Source organism: Carassius carassius, chromosome 48 (assembly GCF_963082965.1).
Source record: "Carassius carassius chromosome 48, fCarCar2.1, whole genome shotgun sequence".
NCBI classification, from domain to species: Eukaryota; Metazoa; Chordata; class Actinopteri; order Cypriniformes; family Cyprinidae; genus Carassius; species Carassius carassius.
Genome location: NC_081802.1, coordinates 7,011,368 through 7,031,569, shown reverse-complemented (window position 1 = coordinate 7,031,569; position 20,202 = coordinate 7,011,368). Strand labels below are relative to the sequence as shown.

General features: G+C 34.8%; 2 long non-coding RNA genes across 2 annotated transcripts; both read left to right on the top strand.

The window, feature by feature from the left end:
* Positions 1-1,837: 1,837 nt before the first annotated feature.
* On the top strand, positions 1,838-3,247 carry LOC132131903 (uncharacterized). Its single transcript, XR_009428966.1, has 3 exons — positions 1,838-1,944; positions 2,392-2,948; positions 3,071-3,247. It is a non-coding gene; the product is annotated as an uncharacterized LOC132131903 (long non-coding RNA).
* Positions 3,248-16,061: 12,814 nt separating this feature from the next.
* Positions 16,062-16,964, top strand: LOC132131693 (uncharacterized). The gene is made up of 2 exons (XR_009428922.1): positions 16,062-16,139; positions 16,619-16,964. It is a non-coding gene; the product is annotated as an uncharacterized LOC132131693 (long non-coding RNA).
* The last annotated feature ends 3,238 nt before the right edge of the window (positions 16,965-20,202 follow it).

The window sequence follows — 20,202 nt, the reverse complement described above, 5'->3', positions numbered from 1 at the left end:
AATCACCTTTTTGTTAATTTCATGACTTAACTGATGACCGAACTGCATTGTATGCTCATGGTTTCTTGCTCACATTATGATGAAGTGACTTAGAGCATGCACCTTATATTCGCGTTAAAAGTGTACGCTGTGAGCATGGTAAAACAGTTGTCAGGAGAGGAAAGTTTGTTTTACTGACATATAGCCTACAACATCTCATCAGACGCAGTTCACTGTTGTTCTAATGAAGCTCGTTTGGCACATGTTCCTTAATTTCCACGCTCTTTAGACTTGCACCTGGTACTATGGCGAAGTTGAAGTTCACTGTTTTCCAGTAAATATAAAAAAATAAAAATAACTGCATGAGTTAACAATGTAGATTGTAGATATAGGGTCCATGGTCCATTTGAGGGATAGGTGGCGGTAATGCACATTTACTGTAAGTCTGCGATCTGCCGTAAAGCAAGAAGAAGAAGCGAATGTGCTCATAACAGTTCAGACATAACGATATAAATACTGTTCAGTTTCTTGCACAGACCAATCATTTTATGTCTTCCATCATATGACTTACAGACTGCAACGATTTGAGTTAAATGTCTTTGTTTGTCTTCTACTGAAGAAACTCACCTACATCTTGGATGCCCTGGAGCTAAGCAAATAAACAACACATTTTCATTTTTGGGTGAACTATATCCCTTTAATAAAAATGCAGATTGACTTAGCTTAGGCTTGTTTATTGAATATTAATCAAACATGGTGTAAGAAGCGGCACTAGATCCTGAACATGGCCTCGTACAGCGTTCCTACCCCTGAGGGCATGCGGATGTTCAGGGATACATCCGAAAATTGCCCAAAGACGTGAGAGTGGCAGCTCTGTGGCGATTAATGGGCAATGAATATCGACATATCTACAGTTACATTATTGTGCTGAGAACCAAAAGCTATACTTGATGCCTTGGGAGACTACTTCTAGCCCACAAAACAATGTGATCTGCAAAAGTTATATGTTCAGGTGTTACAGCCAAGCAGGAAGCGGACGAGCCTACAAACCTCTTTCTGAAGAAGCTGAAGGAACAAGCATCAACCTGTGAATACAGGGAACTCAGAGATGAAATGATTAATTATGTAATGATGTATAATTTATGATGGGTATTTGGAAAGATTTAGATTGATGTTGTGTGATGTATAAAAACATGCCTCTGGGTGTAATATTTGTATTCTTGGGAATCATTCATACAGGAATGTTGACTCCAACGTGTTAACAAAGGTTTGGCTGAAATACATGATTTCAGTTTCATGTGAATATGGTTGACTTCACTCCAGAATATTTTAAATAGTCCATAGGCTATAAGAGATAGAAGGCAAAAGCATTAAAAAAAATAAAAATTATCCACTGACCATTGCTTTCTCTTGGTTGCTGCACCAGATTCCTATAAATTACTAAATTTCACCCATGAAATGTTAAAGAGCACCAGTAAATGTGACCACACTTTAAGGCCCTTACAGTATCTAATAAAAAAAAAAAGAAAATAGAAAATAAATCTTCACATCTGTATTTTAAAATTTTATTTATATGCATTTTGTATTCATGTGAAGTTGAGGTTAAAAAAATGACCTTTTGGTGTCTCATAAATTGTATTTCAAAGGCACATCTTCATGGTATGTCTTCTCTATACTCAAGTGCACCATGAGATTACTGATTGTATGTTATGCAAACAGCACCTCAGGTAGTTCAAGGAGAAGCGGAAATGTAGTGCATCAAATTTCAGTAAGATCACACACCCATTCTGAAGTATCTGCCCATTATGGTCAATCTGCTATATTTAAGCAGGGACCTGTGGAATCATATCAGACAACAGAAGAGCAGATAATCTAAACAACTGTTCACTGCGTCACCTGATAACAAATCTAGAAGACATTTCTTTCTTCTTTTCTGAGAATCTAGACAGACATCGACATTTAAAGGTAATGTGCTTTTTACTATTAACTTGATATATTGTAACATCATTTTTTGGGTGTTATTGTCAAGTTTAATTTATTGTAACATATTAAGTGATATAAAAAAAATCTGATGCAGATAGAATTAATATATATATATATATATATATATATATATATATATATATATATATATATATATATATATATATATATATATATATATATATATATATGGGAAGGGTTAGAAATGCATAAGATCACACAGGGTTCCACTTTTGAGAGCCATCATCCTTAAAAATATCTTCTTTATTCATATTTATAGTTCTTTGAAGAACTTTTAACATTTATCATAACCTTTCCATTGCACAAATAAAAAAATGAATGCATAAACTCATTTAAAACTATCTTTATATTGATACTAAAAGCTTGTTTTTGAATATGTGAAGAATAATTGTTTCTTTTTTAATGAAGGAATCACAATGGGAGACAACACAAGTGACAAAGGGGCAGACAACACAAATGACCCAATGGCAGATGTTCTAAAGATGAAAAACAAGAATTATTTAAGGAGTGCCCATCAAATTCTGAAAGGAACTCCTGTTTTTTCGACTTTTCCAATGAGTATTTTGTTTGTTGGATTAGAGAAGCTGATTGAAATAGAAATGTTTTCATGCCCATGCACAGGCGAGCTAAATATATTGCTAACAGTGTCCATCTTCACTGGACCTGCTCTTTTTACGTACGCTTTAATGTACCTCATTTTAAGACCTTTTAAACATACTGCAGAGATACAAGAGAAGACTCTGTATAACGGTCCTAAAAAATTTTTAGCGTGTCTAATTCCACCTGTACTTGGGATCATCATTTTGTTACTTGATGGTGATTATTTGGCTTGTGCAATGACAGACTGGAAGGGAGAATTTGTGCCTGATGTGGCATTCAACAGGTCTTGGTGTAAACCTACTGAAGGGACACAAAATGTTACAGAGCTGAAAGATCTAACTTGGAAACATATTCATCAATCTCAGGTAAATATATGCTGTATGAACTATTCTGATATACTCTATTGTAATATAAGTTGACTCTTTTGCTTAATGGTTTATTTCACAAAATGGAAGTATTCATTCATTCATTCATTCATTCATTCCAGTGTGCTGGGTACATCTTGATCTCTGTCTTCAGTGCCTTGATGATTGTCTTTTTGGCTATTAATGACTGCTGCATTACTGGGAAATGTGATTGCTGCCCAAGTCGACTGTTATGCTGCAAACACACAGGAGGGAATAATGATGAGGAAAAAAATGAGAGAGTAGAAAGTTCAGAAACTTTAAAAAGGTTTAGTATAAAGTTGTTCTAAAACCTTTGGATAGTTTAAATAAATGTAAAGTATGAATTTTACAAGTAGTAATCTTAAAAATATATATAAAAGTAGTAATCTTACACACACACACACACACACACATATATATATATATATATATATATGGGATGTCCTATCCTGTTCCTGGAGGGCTGGTGTCCTGCAGAGTTCAGCTCAAACCCCAGTTAAATATACCCTTAACTAATGAAGGTCTTAATAGGCATACTAGAAAGTTCCAGGCAGGTGTGCAGAGGCAAGCTGGAGATAAACTTTTCAGGACACTGGCTCTCCAGGACCGAGTTTGGACACCCCTGCTTAACAGTGTAAGATTGTAATTACCTGAATTATATATAAAGGATTATGTTGCATGACATGTATTTTTAATATTTGTATATGTGACCATGGACCACAGAACCAGTCTTAAGTCGCTGTAGCAATAGCCAAAAAATACATTGTATGGGTCAAAATTATAGATTTTTCTGTTTTGCCAAAAATCATTAGGATATTAAGCAAAGATCATGTGCCATGAAGATATGTTGTACATTTATTTTTGTAAGTATATTAAAACATATTTTTGATTAGTAATATGCATGGCTAAAAACCTCATTTGGACAACTTAAAAGGTGATTTTCTCAATATTTTGAATTTTTTTTTTGCACCCTCAGATTCCAGAATCCAGATATTCAAATAGTTGTATCTCAGCCAAATATTTTCCAATCCTAACCAACTATACATCAATGGAAATCTTATTTATTTAGCTTTCAGATGATGTATAAATCTCAGTTTATGAAATTTGACACTTATGACTTGTTTGGTGGACCAGGGTCACAAATGTCCAGTGTGTTTTCATGTATGGTGTAGAAAAGTTGCAACATTTTGTTAATCTACTGAATATTTATCTGGCTCTCACAGTTATTTAAAGATAAAGGAATGTTTTTAACTATATATTTGAATCATACTAAAACAGTTCTAGATTATAAACTTTATAGTCACTGAGATTTGAGACGCCAAGTATTCTATGTTTGTATTTTTATTTTTTCACTTTAGCTTACACTTTAAAATGAACTTTTTAATGCCATTTAAAATAGAGTAATAATCTGTTAGATTGCACATTTTTTTTTACAAATAAAATCACATTTTCAAAACACTGAAGTCTCATACATTTATTCTATATTATATTTATCTATACTGATCACTGGAAATAGAACTTAAAAGACAATTTATTTTTAATGGTTAAAATGACAGTGATTGTGGTTTTGACATTGTATTGTTGCTGTATTACAATTAAACTTATTGTGCACACATCAATGCTTGTGCATAAGCTAATTTCTTTTTGTAAAATTTCCCTGTCCATGCAAAGAGACACAAGCATTCCAACTTCAGGCCTGTGATGAAACCAAATAGCTTCATCTTTCTTGGACCTGCTCTTCTAGCTCTTACTGTAAAGATGTTCATTCAAAAGCCTTGCAGATGTTCATCTTCCCCTTTAGTCTGATTCCATCTTCATTGTGGATGTTTCTGTTGTTGTCTGAGGGAGAATATGTTGGGAAGGAGATTATATATTGGATGAAGAGCATTTTGTCTGGTTTGTGGTGTGACATTTTGCATGATGAAAAAGTAAGGGAAAGGTTTGAGCTGTTTGTTGACATTGCAACAAAACATATATTTTGTAGTTATTTCTGCTGTTTTCTGGATGGTTTGAAAGGAGAATTTGCCTGTAGCTATAGTTTTTGCAGTTATGGGAATGCTTCATTTAGGAATGTGTTAATAAGACCCTAACATGATGATGCAACTGGTGCAAAGGATAAAATTTCAGCTTCATATACCTATACTTTTCATGCCAAGTATGTGAAGGCATTCATTTATACATCAGTGTATGGTATTTGACAAGATCGACTTGACAAGAAACCCTTTGATGTCACAACAGACAGCAAAATCCAATAACAGTGAGTGTAAACTACTGTACATTTCATCACCTGATTAAAACATATAGGAATATTCTTTCTGGGAAGCTAGACACACAATGGCCATTTTTATTTCATTATTAACTTTTGTTAAATATTTATCTTTTGTTTATATCATAAGATTGTGTGCTATTGTTTAATTTTATTTCTGTAACATGTTAAATGTTTAACTTTAATAAAAAAAAATCATCTTAGTTTGGCACATGAGCCCCTTTCACGCAGATGGGAGTTTTACTTACTCAAATATGTTCTGAGGGCAGAAAGGAAAGTGATTGGTTTACAGATTCAACCAATGAATTTGAAGCAGAGGCGGAGTCAGGAAATTTGAACGTGTGGAAGGAATACTTCAGACAGATACGTTACTGACGCTTCGTGGGAGGAATTTTTTGCAAGGTAAGTTAATTTACCATGTATTCTCATGAAAAAAATGAAAATCTCTAACCTTTTAAAACATAATTAGCAAACAAAGATACACAGAACAAGTAATCATGGACTAAATAATATATAGCATGCATTTTCACTTGACTGCTTCATCAGTTGATTGCAGCAAAGCTGGTTATGAGGTAACTGGAGTAAAACATGCTTTTCCAATGCTTCCACACACTGTCTGTGAAACCAAAATGAGCGAAAACGTACTCATTCATATCTCCTTGACATTACATCAGTCAGTTAGCGTTAGCATTAGCATTAGCACTGCTCTCAGGGCAGGAGTACTCGATATTACTGTTATGTTTAATGAACTGTGTGCTGCTCTCAGGGCAGGAAAACTCCATATTCATATTACTATTATTTTACTAAACTATGTGCTGCCTTCAGGGCAGGAGTACTCAATATTCATATTACTATTATTTTATAAAACTATGTGCTGCTTTCAGGGCAGGAGTAATCAATATTCACATTACTATTATTTTTAGTGTATTATGTGCTGCTCTCAGGGCAGAAGTACTCAATATTCATATTACTATTATTTTTACTAAACTATGTGCTGCTCTCAGGGCAGAAGTACTCAATATTCTGTGACGAGTGGGGCGGGGCCGAGAGACATGGGAACAGAGAGAGGCCGGTGGAGTGATTGGAGATGAGCGACACCTGTTCGACCCACCGGTCTCGAGTCCCACGGAGGAGATGGAAGGATATAAAACTGGAGCGACGACAGTGAAGGATGAGAGAGGACCAGGCCTGGGTTTTAATTTGTGTTTGCTTTTTATTCGTCCGCGAGGGGCTGTTGCGCTGTTTTGTGTTTATTTTGCTATTAAAGTCTTTATTTGATTGTCCGCCGGTTCCCGCCTCCTTCTTCGCATAGTTATGGAGTTTAATTTGTTACATATTCATATTACTATTATTTTACTAAAATATGTGCTGCTCTCAGGGCACGTGTAATCAATATTCATATTACTGTTATTTTTAGTGTATTATGTGCTGCTCTCAGGGCAGATGTACTCAATATTCATATTACTGTTATTTTACTAAACTTTGTGCTGCTCTCAGGGCAGATGTACTCAATATTCATATTACTGTTATTTTTAGTGTATTATGCGCTGCTGTCAGGGCAGAAGTACACAATATTTATATTCCTATTATTTTACTAAAATATGTGCTGCTCTCAGGGCACGAGTACTCAATATTCATATTACTGTTATGTTTAGTGTAAAGTACTGCTCTCAGGGTAGGAGTACTCAATATTCATATTACTGTTATTTTTACTGATCTATGTGCTGCTCTCAGGGCAGGAATACTCAGTATTCATATTACTGTTATTTTAGTAAACGATGCGCTGCTCTCAGGGCAGGAGTACTCTATATTCATATTACAGTTATTTTTACTGTTCTATGAGCTGCTCTGCGTAGGAGTACTCTATATTCATACTACTGTTATTTTTAGTGTATTATATGCTGCTCTGGGGCAGAAGTACTCAATATTCATATTACTGTTATTTTTACTGAACTATGAGCTGCTCTCAGGGCAAGAGTAATCAATATTCAATTAATTTTATTTTTTTTATGTGTATTATGTGCTGCTCTCAGGGCAGGAGTACTCAATATTCATATTACTATTATTTTACTAAACTATGTGCTGCTCTCAGGGCAGAAGTACACAATATTCATATTACTATTATTTTACTAAACTATGTGCTGCTCTCAGGGCACATTACTTAATATTCATATTACTATTTTTTACTAAACTATGTGCTGCTTTCAGGGCAGGAGTAATCAATATTCATATAACTGTTATTTTTAGTGTATTATGTGCTGCTGTCAGGGCAGAAGTACTCAATATTCATATTTCTATTATTTTACTAAACTGTGTGCTTCTCTCAGGGCAGAAATACTCAATATTCATATTCCTATTATTTTACTAAAATATGTGCTGCTCTCAGGGCACGAGTAATCAATATTCATATTACTGTTATTTTTAGTGTATTATGTGCTGCTCTCAGGGCAGAAGTACTCAATATTCTTATTACTATTATTTTACTAAAATATGTGCTGCTCTCAGGGCACGAGTACTCAATACTCATATTACTGTTATGTTTTGTGTAATGTGCTGCTCTCAGGGTAGGAGTACTCAATATTCATATTACTATTATTTTTACTGATCTATGTGCTGCTCTCAGGGCAGGTTTACTCAATATTCATATTACTGTTATTTTTACTGATCTATGTGCTGCTCTCAGGGCAGAAGTACTCAATATTCATATTACTATTATTTTACTAAAATATGTGCTGCTCTCAGGGCACATTGCTCAACATTCATATTACTGTTATTTTTACTGATCTATGTGCTGCTCTCAGGGCAGAAGTACTCAATATTCATATTACTATTATTTTACTAAAATATCTGCTGCTCTCAGGGCACGAGAACTCAATATACATATTACTGTTATGTTTAGTCTAACGTGCTGCTCTCAGGGTAGGAGTACTCAATATTAATATTACTTATATTTTTACTGATCTATGTGCTGCTCTCAGGGCAGGATTACTCAGTATTCATATTACTGTTATTTTAATTAACAATGCACTGCTCTCAGGGCAGGAGTACTCAATATTCATATTACAGTTATTTTTACTGTTCTATGACCTGCTCTCAGCGTAGAAGTACTCTATATTCATACTACTGTTATTTTTAGTGTATTATATGCTGCTCTGGGGCAGAAGTACTCAACATTCATATTACTGTTATTTTTACTGAACTATTATTTTATTTATTTTGGGAGAAACAGGACAAATCTAAGGAGATAACACTGAAGAGGCATCTGATGCTGCTGAGTGCAAAATGGTGCAAAAATGGAGATGAATGAAAAATGGTGTGTGTTTGGTTCCACCTGATAAAAGCACATAATATCCAAAGGTATTCGAAGGGTAATTGGTTCTCATGGGGACGTTAGCGACTATCAACATTTACAGTGGTTAGTCTGTGATTTTATTGCCATCTGAATGCAGAATGTCATTGTTTTTTCTCCCACAATCCCCATGAAAATCTCCGGCCGAATCCCAAGGTAATTTGGTAATTTAATTGCTATATATGTTGAAATACTAAAATGTTTAAAAGAATACTATTTCAGAAATGCTCCATCACAGTGATTGGATGCTTATTAAAAACAAAAGACCTGAAAAGCACGTAAACATTTGAAATGGGTCATTATTATGGCAGTAACAGGTATGCAACACAATTTTTAAATATTTATAGGCCTACAATTACATACTTAAAAATGCAAACCAAGTAGCTTTGTTTGCCTTGTGTAAATAAGAGGTTGCATTTACTTATTAATCTTCTCCACTGTGAATAAATCATAAAATCCATGAGTTATCACTGAGGTTTCATGTAAATAATTCTTTACATATGTTCATATGAATAACAATGGCCATCTGAATTGAATTATACATATATATATATATATATATTGTGCTGTAACTGTTGTTTCATTCAATGTCTGTTGTACAGATTATTTGTGTAAGAACAAAATGAAATGTTAATTGAAAATAATCAGTTTACAGGTCCAATATTACAATAAAATAATCAAGTATAATTATGACTTCTTTCCTTTTTTAAACAATTACAATTACAAACAAATCCAGTGAATTAAATGCATGTACAATACACAGGAAGATTTCGCTGCAAAAGGTAGTTGCATCATTAAACTGCTGTAGTTTGAATGTGCTCCCTTTAAACCAGGCACTAGGTCGCCTTGCAAGATATCTTCTCAAAGCCAGTTTCTCAAAGTCTCCAGAAGTGTTTGCAACGTCTTCCTACATTTGAAATGCACAAAGAGTCTGGTTTCAATTTACGCTGATGATTATGAAAAAATAAGTAAAAATATAAAAATAAAAACAAAAACATTATTTTACCTGAAGTCTTTAGTTTTGGACATTAAATCATGAATATCCTCATTTTCATATATTTCCTGGACCAATTTCTTTTGTGGAGCAAACTTGCAAACCAGGAACATTACATATATGAACAGCTCACTGCCCAGCATCTGAAATTTAGCAATGTAAGCAAACATAATTACTAGTAAAATCATAAAAATCACATTTCAACTCCCTGAAAATTGACAATTTCTTAATGACACACAATACATCCTTAAACCCTGCCATTTCTACAGCCTACTGTACTCTGTTAGGCCTCAGCTACAACTACTGTGATTGAGGGCAGATTAGAGTAGTAGATGTTTGAAGGACAGCCGATGAGGTCCATAGGCTGCCATTATGCAAACAAACCTAACAGGTAACTGGTAACATGAAGTAAGATTGGAGTTTCTGACACTCATTTCAGCACAGTAGTTCAGAATCAGTTTTCTTACTTTTACGAGACAAACTTTGTCGTGCAATTTGATCTGTAAACCTTTGCAAACCTTTTTACATTTATGAACAGCTATATTGTAATTCATGAAAAATAACATTTGAGGGGAAAATAATATGGGCACTTATATCAGCAATAATATAGGCACAAATATCAGCAAGATTCTCAAATGAAACTAGAGGAGCTTAAAAAGAAAGTCCAGAAATTTCCTTTCTCCAAGAAGGGACCACTGATGGCTTCTGCCTTTTCCAAGAATGTTAGTCTGCAAAAAGAAGAAAAACTACATGAAACAGTCAGCTGTAATAAAAACAAATGTATGGGCCCTGAGAGCAGTACATAGTTTAGTAAAATAATAGTAAAATGAATATTAAACAATCCCACCCTGGGAGCAGCATATAATACTCTAAAAATAACAGTAATATGAATGTTGAGTACTCCTGCCCTGAGAGCTGCACATAGTTTAGTAAAATAAAAGTAATATGAATATTGAGTACTCCTGCCCTGAGAGCAGTACATAGATTATTAAAATAATAGTAATATAAATATTGAGTATTCCTGCACTGAGAGCAGGGCATAGATTATTCAAAAAACAGTAATGTGAATATTGAGTACTCCTGCCCTGAGAGCAGTGCATAGATAATTGAAATAATAGTAATATGAATATTGAGTATTCCTGCCCTGAGAGCAGCACATAGTTTAGTAAAATAAAAGTAATATGAATATTGAGTACTCCTGCCCTGAGAGCAGCGCATAGATTATTAAAATAATAGTAATATAAATATTGAGTATTCCTGCCCTGCGAGCAGGGCATAGATTTTTCAAATAACAGTAATGTGAATATTGAGTACTCCTGCCCTGAGAGCAGTGCATAGATAATTAAAATAATAGTAATATGAATATTGAGTATTCCTGCCCTGAGAGCAGCACATAGTTTAGTAAAATAATAGTAATATGAATATGGAGTACTCCTACCCTGAGAGTAGCACATAGTTTAGTAAAATAACAGTAATATGAATATGGAGTACTCCTGCCCTGAGAGCAGCACATAATACAATAATAATAACAGTAATGTGAATATTGAATTCTCCTGCCCTGAGAGCAGCTCATAGTTTAGTAAAATAACAGTAATATGAATATTGAGTACTTTTGCCCCGAGAGCAGCACATAGTTTAGTAAAATAACAGTGATGTGAATATTGAGTACTCCTACCCTGAGAGCAGTGCATGGATTATTAAAGTAATAGTAATATGAATATTGATTACTCCTGCCCTGAGAGAAGCTCATAGAACAGTAAAGATATCAGTAATATGAATATTGATTACTTGTGACCTGAGAGCAGCACATAGTTTACTAAAATAATAGTAATATGAATATTGAGTACTCCTGCCCTGAGAGCAGCTCATAAAACAGTAAAAATAACAGTAATATGAATATTGAGTACTCCTGCCTTGATAGCAGCACATAATTTAGTAAAATAACAGTAATATGAATATAGAGTGCTCCTGCCCTGAGAGCAGCACATAGTTTAGTAAAATAATAGTAATATGAATATTGAGTACTTCTGCCCTGAGAGCAGCACATAGTTTAGTAAAATAACAGTAATATGAATATGGATTACTTCTGCCCTGAGAGCAGCACACATTTCATTAAAAATAGCATAAATTTAAATATTGAATACTCATGCCCTGTAAGCAGTGCTAATGCTAATGCTAACGCTAACTGACTGATGTAATGTCAAGGAGAGTTCTTTTTTTCACTCATATCCGTTTCACAGACAGTGTGGAAGCATTGGAAAAGCATGTTTTATTCCAGTTACCTCATAACCAGCTTTGGTGTAATAAACTGATGAATCAGTCAAGTGAAAATGCATGCTATATAATATTTAGTCCATGATTACTTGTTCTGTGCATCTTTGTTTGCTAATTATCTTATTAAATGTTAGAGATGTAATTTTTTTCATAAAAATACATGGTAAATTAACTTACCTTGCATTAAATGCCTCCCACGAAGCGTCAGTAACTTATCTGTCTGAAGAATTCCTTCCACACGCCCAAATTTCCTGACTCCGCCTCTGCTTCAATTTCATTGGTTGAATCTGTAAACCAATCATTTTCCTTTCTGCCCTCAGAACATGTTTGAGTAAGTAAAACTCCCATCTGCCCCTTTCACACTGCACGTCGGACCCGGCAAATTGCCGGAAAACTGCCGGGTTGCCTTCTGTGTGAAAGCAAACACGTCCCGGGATTGATTCCGGCATTGAACCCGGGTTGGGGACCTAGTAACATTGCCGGGTTCAACACGGGACGAGCGCTGTGTCAACAAAAGCCAGATCTAATGCCGTGTCGTAGTGATGACGCACGTTATAGCGCGACTCTTTTACCGGTTGTTTTGAAGGAAGATCAACGTTCGCGAAAAAAAAAATATGTGCAAACTGTAATGAAGCAGAGATCAGTTAGTTCCTCACTTTCCGCCCTGACGCTGAGATCGTTTACTAGCTTGAGTGAAAGTATAACGTGCCTAACGTTTTCGACTCGTACATTACACGTCACGCCCTGATGTCACGTGTCGTTACAGGACCTTTACGGGTTGTGTGTGAAAGCACGCACATATCCCGGGTAATCACTGGCAGTGTAAAAGGGCAAAATCTAGCGACCCGGGAACAATTGCCGGAACACTTTACCCGTGTATTTGCCGGAATCGCCGTGTGAAAGGGGTTATGGAGAGTCTCTGCTGTTCCTCGCCGTAAATAAATGCAGAATGAAGACTGGAATTTGCAGGACTACAGTGTTAAGTGAAGTGGTATAGAGTGAATATTTCAACATTTTGGATGTATCAGCCTATATGTTGAGGTGAAAGTTTAATTTATTTATTTGTTGTTTATTGTTGTTTTCATTGAAAACACATATACAATTATAATTTTTTTCTTGTGCTCTTTAATGTAGTTCACTACCAAGTTTGCATGAGTGAGGTTAAAGTTTGCATTTTACATATTGTATGTTGAATTATTATTATTACTATTATTACTATTTTAAAGGTGCCGTAGAGAGTGATGTCATATAATGACTATTGTTTTTTGGAAATATCTAAGTACTATCTACTATACTATATACAGATATACTAATGCAAAGGTTCAAGTTTGTTCAAGTTCAAGCTGTGAGTTTTGTCAGTTCTTGTATAATAGCTCATAATGATCCTCATTTCAATGATAAAATATTATGCTAAATTACTAAATGTAAATAATGTTTGTATTCCATTTAATGATCTCTTTTGTAGTTCTTGTAATGTGTTAATCTTATAAAGAATTTTAGTTTAATGATCTCCTTTATGATATTGTGTTACCAAGATGTGTTATGTTGCTGTTTGTTTTTATTTTTATTTGACCACGAAGATTAAAATTATATCTGATGAATGTCATTGAATTTAGTTCGATAGAACACATCTGCATTAGCTACTCCTAACAAAGTGTTCGCGAAATGAAAGTTTACCCATATTATGTAATTTGCATGAGTAGCCCATTGTTTCCAATGTCCCCTTTTCCAAGTTCCCTGACTCATGGTTATGATCAGTTGTTTGTGTTGACTCAGTTGGTGCTATTATAAGCTTTAACAGATTCATTTTTTTATTTTTTTGCATCTGTTGTAGGAGAAACTTTATAGAAGATATACAGTATTTCTACTGTACTGTATAGGTTTTATATCATCCAGAAATATTTTGTTTTATTTATTTATTTACTTTTTTCCAGCAGAATGGCGAAGGATTGTGCAATTAGTAGGCTAGTACACTTGAAGATTATATAAGCTAATTTAACACACAGGTCCCACATTTATTTTATACAGATCTGAAAACAATGATTAATTTACTAAAATCACTAACTGTTTTCTTTATTGAAGGAGATCTTCCACCATATAAAGATCTTATGGAAGAGCCTACAGATGTTTCCATAAAGAGAGAGATGCAGCCAAAGGACTCATCTAGCTCTGCCTCAGCAAGATATTTTAAAGCAAATTCAGATAAAATAAAAAACCTGCTGTTTTCAGCATTAATTAAGTTGCATTAAGCCTTTTGATAATTGGATTGAAGCAGTTGTTTGAAATCTACTTTACATGCCCACACTTGTGCAGTCAAACTAAATAAAAATCAAACACAGTTCATCTACATTGAACCTGCTGTTTTTACCTTTGTTTTTCCTTTTAAGGCTTAATAAAAGCATGCACATGTATCCGCTTGCTTCATGTCTCTGTTGCCCCGTAACAGTTAAAGTTATATAATTTTAGAAACATTTGCAATTTCTGAAGAATATACCAGAAATTGCAAGTCATTAAAAGAATGTTAATATAGCTTTTGTAGTTTAATGTAATTTGTGCAGTGTAGTCTAATGACACTGAAATCTCTAAGGAATGTTTTCAACACTGTGTTCCTATAGCTCAATTGGTAGAGCATTGTGTTATCAAGCGCAAGGTTGGGGGCTCGATTCCCCGGGAACACATGATAGGTAAAAATTGATAGCCTAAATGCACTGTAAGTCGCTTTGGATAAAAGTGTCTGCTACATGCATTAATTTAATATACAGTAAAATAAGTATTTGACACATCAAGCCATCAAGCCAAATATTGAATTCATACAAAGAAATCAGAATATTTAAGTATACAAGTTGAGTCATAATAAATAAAGTGAAATGACACAGGGAATAAGTATTGAACACACTTTATTTAATACTTTGTAGAAAAGCCTTTGTTGGTGATTACAGCTTCTAGACGCCTCTTGTATGGAGAGACCAGTCGTCTGGATTGCTCAGGAGTGAATCTGGCCCATTCTTCCACACAAATGGTCTTTAAATCTTGAAGGTTCCTTGAGCCTCTTTTATGAACTTTGATCTTCAGTTCTCTCCATAGATTTTCTATGGGATTTAGGTCAGGTGATTGACTGGGCCATTCAAGCAACTTAATTTTTTTTTTTTACGAAGATCTATGAATTCAATATTTGGCTTGATGGCTACATCTGGTGGAAATTTTGTGTCAATAGCCCACTTAGAAATCCCCTTGCTGATAAAAATGCTGATGTGTCATATTCTGTGTTCATCTGCTTGCCAGAGTATGCATCATAAATAAGGTGTTTAAGGAATTTGGATTTTAAATATCACTGTCTTATTACATTACTACTTAATACAAAACTTGTAAAAAATAACTGCCGGTCAGTGGAGAAAATCATTATTTTGCCCTCCATGTGGGCATTCCTGTAAGGGTGTGACGTCACATGAAAACTCTCAATTGACTGCTGTGGAGCTGCTTTATAGCTGAATTAAATGTGTTTGTAATTATACTTTGCAACACTGACAGTCTTATTAAACTAATCTGAATCAACAGCGAACTAAATTGATCTAAATAATGACACTATTGTCTTATGTAGAGCTGCTTTATAGTTAAAGAATTGAGCTGAAAAACTAATTGAATATAGTTTGTACACAGATAAACCTGCAGTAATTGCAGAAAGATGTGGAAGAGTAGACAAGTTTGACGAAAATCATTACCATTATTCCATCTCCAATATTGTCTAATTATCTGTCAGCTTTAGCTCTACTGTCAGTTCTCTGCATTTCTGTAATGTTTATAGCTACTGTAAGAACAAACTTTTGGAGATGAACACGACTAAATCTTTCAGTGCTACAGAATTACTTCTGCAAATTGTTTAATCATTTTAAACACAACCAGTTTAGGGTTAAATACTTGTTCACAATATACATTTCCTTGTGTGTGAAGAAGGGTAGTCGCTGTACAACAACAGGATGTGTGGGTACCTCACCATGAGTGCCAACTTGTCTTGTAGCAGTCTTGTGCCTTGCACCCAGTGATTAGCTTATATTTTAGAATAATTCTATTACTGATTAGCTTAAAAACAAAAAAACAGAGAATTTCAGAGTCAAATAAGTAAAACAAGTATTGCTAATTTTTGTAACCCTTTCCAGCAAGGTTTTTGCTGAAAAAAAAAAAAAACTTATGTTGATAATCACTTCCTGTCACCCTCTTCCTGTTGCTACAAATGCAAAAAGAAAAAAAATTCCAGACAATACTTCAGAAGAGTCAAAACGAGCAACAAGGGTAAGTAAAACAGAATAATTCTGTACAGTTCTGCTGTAAATGTAACTGCAGTGCATCTTTTATTTATGAATATTATTGTTTTGATAATGTATGTAATTTAAACAAATTATTAACTTAATTATTAATTTTTCCTTTTGTTTTACAAAAGTGTAGCTAATGTTCAAATTGTTGATGTTAAAAATGAAATATCATTATTATGTTTGCTATTATGGGGATGCATTTAGTTTTTCTTCCCTAACAGTATGAAAGAAATATGATTAAAAAAAATTATAATTATACAATTAATCATATATCATAAAACATCATACATTTGCATTGCCACAAAACTAAACTGAACCTGTCTCCTCCAGGATGAGTTTGTGGATATGATTAAAGATTTATTACAGAGATGTGATTAACATTGAATTAACTCATTCTCTCTCTCTCTTTCTTTTCTTTTCTTTTCTATTCTTTCTTTCTTTCTTTCTTTCTGTTACCAGAACAAAGACATTTCAAAGCAGAAAAACAACTCATTTCACCTGACCAACATACTGTGCTGTGTACAGACCTCCAAAGATGCCTTTTCCACAGTTTCTAACACTATATGGGGGCAATATGACCAAAATGAGTATAATGACTTCACTTCCACTCAGCATTTTGTTAGTGGGTTTGCAGGCAATGACTGATGTAAAATTTTCATGTCCGTGCATTCATAAGTGGAACATAGCTATATTATTTTTAATCTTTGTTGCTCCTGCTTTTGTTGCTTTTGTTATAATGCTATTTTTATTAAGGCCTTGGAAATATGAATGTGGATGGAATAAATGGAAATGTGGCTGTTGTGGATCTCAAGAATTAGGACCTCAGTCTGAAATAAATGACCTTGATGTAAATTTGAGTTGTACTGAAGCTGTTTTAATTTGTTTAATTCCGAGTCTTGTGTGGATCTGTTTATGTTTCATTGATGGTGATTATCTCGCATGTGGATTAACATACTGGGATGGACACTATGCCTGTGATAAAGAACTGCATCCAAATTGCCTGAATTGGTGCAAACCCATTGATCTGAGCCAAGGAAAAAAAGAGACTGAACATGAATATGAAACACGAAATTGGATTGCCATATCAAAGGTAAATATCATAGGATTTTTAACCCAAATGTATTTTTAATAATCTACATATTTTTTTTTCTGAATGTCTTAAAGGTATCTAAATAGTAATGTTATTTATGCTTATAAATTGTGACAGATACTATTTGCACCTCAGTAGTGTTGTACATTACCAGGATGCAATAATAACAGAGTGTAAATTATTGTATTTAATTAAAATTATTAGAGATGCACCGATTGATCGGCTGGTGACCGGAATTGGCCGATTTTCACGTGATCGGCCATGACCGGTGACCGGCCGATCAGTTTTATGCCGGTCAAATGCACTCGGGCGCCGCATGATTAACATCGCACAACATCAGCATCACACATGCACACAGAACACACATGTAGGAAACCTCGTGAATCACGGCAATTTCAAACCGCAAGCGTGAGTGGCGCGTATTTTTTCCGGTGTGCATGAATGAGTGCATACCAACCTGGTCTCACAGAATTCCGTGAAATGAACACGGCCCCTTAACTCAAAATCCGTGACAGTTTCACGGAATCGCCGAAAATTCCGTGATGTGCCCACGGAAGTGATCCCTATGTAAGTCAATGACAGGCAGCATCCGTGGTCCACACACGGATTCCCTGTTCCAACAATTGCGCTCCCCCGGTTGACGTCGTTTTATAATTTGGAAACGTATCGCTTTAAATATTCTGAGTTTACTTAAAGTACTTCACTTTAAATATTTGGTTTTAAAGTGATTTTAACTTGATATTGCATTGTTCTGTCGTCGTTTGATCGCTAGGGTAACTTCTGGTCACCCTGTTCCGTGACGGTACCACGGAATATGCAGTAGATTGTTTCACCTTCACTGGACGATATTGCCTATTGCTGATTTTGACACTTTAAGTAGGCTATTCAAGTTGTCTGTGTTTGCGATGCAATGTAGCCCAATTAAACTGTGAACCTCTTATCCCCCCTGATCAGTTTGTATAGCCTTTTGCATATTGTGAAATTCTGTGATGGCACCACGGATTATTCCGTGGTGGACACACGGATAACCGGATCACTTGCGCTCCCCCAATTGACGTCGTTTTATAATTTGGAAACGTATGGCTTTAAATATTCCGAGTTTACTTAAAGTACTTCACTTGAAATGTTTAGTTTTAAAGGGATTTTAACTTGATATTGCATTGTTTAATCGCTATGATAACTTCTGGTCACCACGTTCCGTGACGGTACCACGGAATATTCAGTAGATTGTTTCACCTTCACTGGACGATATTGCCTATTGCTGATTTTGACACATTAAGTAGGCTATTCAAGTTTGCGATGCAATATAGCCCAATTAAACTGTGAACCTCTTATCCCCCCCTGATCAGTTTGTATAGCCTTTTGCATATTGTGAAATTCTGTGATGGCACCACGGATTATTCCGTGGTGGACACACGGATAACCGGATCACTAGAGGCAGGCTTGATCAATCAAACTCCCCACCTCTCCACCCATCAGCCACCCCTTAGCCTTAGTTTAAATACTATTTGGACTAATTTACTATTATTATTATTATTATTATTTTATTTATTTTTATTTTTTTTTTTACTGTTCACGGAATTGACAGATAGGCATATACAAACAACAAAACACGATAAAGATTAATAATAAATGAATGTTAAATCAGATGAGTCTGTTGCCATGACTTCCGTACGCGCATCCTAGAATTTCGCGGTTTTTACAGCCATTGCGAGGATCACCTCTACAGATCGGGTATGTATCTCAAGCCTGCGTTACGTATTTATTTACATCACCTTTATTGTTTATTGCGTTCACCCTGGGGATTAGTTTGTGTTTGTTGTGTTGCAATAGAACTCACACTGTTGAGCTCTAAAAAACGATCTCCATAAAGATTAAAATTAAAATTACATCATCATAGAGACAAATGTTCTCTTTGTTTTCTTTTGATTCAAATGTAATTAGTAAATAACTGTAGTCCAATATTTGTAAGTTAATTAATGTCTTTTTTTCTCAGAGATCTAATGATGCTTTCTTGTCTGTTCTACAGATTATTTGCTGTTCTTCATAAACTCTTTTATATAGACTCTTACATAGAAAACAAAGGCACTTTTAAGAGCCACTCTTTCAATCTCTCTGTCTCTCTCACTCTGTTTCTCTCTAGTCTCTCACTCCCACTCAGCCTCCCCTCCCCCTCACACACACACACACACACACACACACTCATCTTCATATCTGTATTGTGTGTCTATTGTCTGTATTTTTGTATTGTATCTGTGAGTGTGCACCATGTCGGAAAAACACTCAAGAGTCTTTGAAGATCCCAGTGAGGTCAGGGGGCATATGGCTGCCGAAATAAGCAAGGCTCTTCTCCATGAGGCCAGGGTGAGACATTTTATACACTTACACCCATGTCTTACAAAATTACATATTGTTTGTTTGTTGTAGTTGCTGTTGAGGTATGATGTTCTACACATTTAATGTATATTGGAGTAGTGTAGTATTTTATATTTTGTAGTTTTTGATTTGTGTTTTTTTATTGTTAGTTACTTTGGAAAAAAACATCCATCAAACATAACCATAAGTTAGTCTGATATTCTAGCAGAACACATTAATATTTTATTTTCATATAGGCTGCAATGGCAATGGCAATGGAAAGCCATGTCCCTCAAAAAAGAAAGAGGACTATGAAAAAGAAAGCAGTCGCAAGCGCAGCGGCCATAAGTAACAGACGTAAGAAACGTCAAAAAGCAGAACGCCGTGCATTAGGTTTGTTGTTTATAGCACTGTTGTGATAGTTTAATAACGGTAATTATCTAAATGTTGGTGAGTGAAAAGATGGTTTGAGCTCACTGAGCCAGATGTATGATGGAATTTTGTGAATTTTCTGGACTAAAATATATGATGCTTTAAGACCCTGATAGAATAGATAACCAAATGTATTGGCCTTTACAGCTTCCGAAGTTCAATTGAA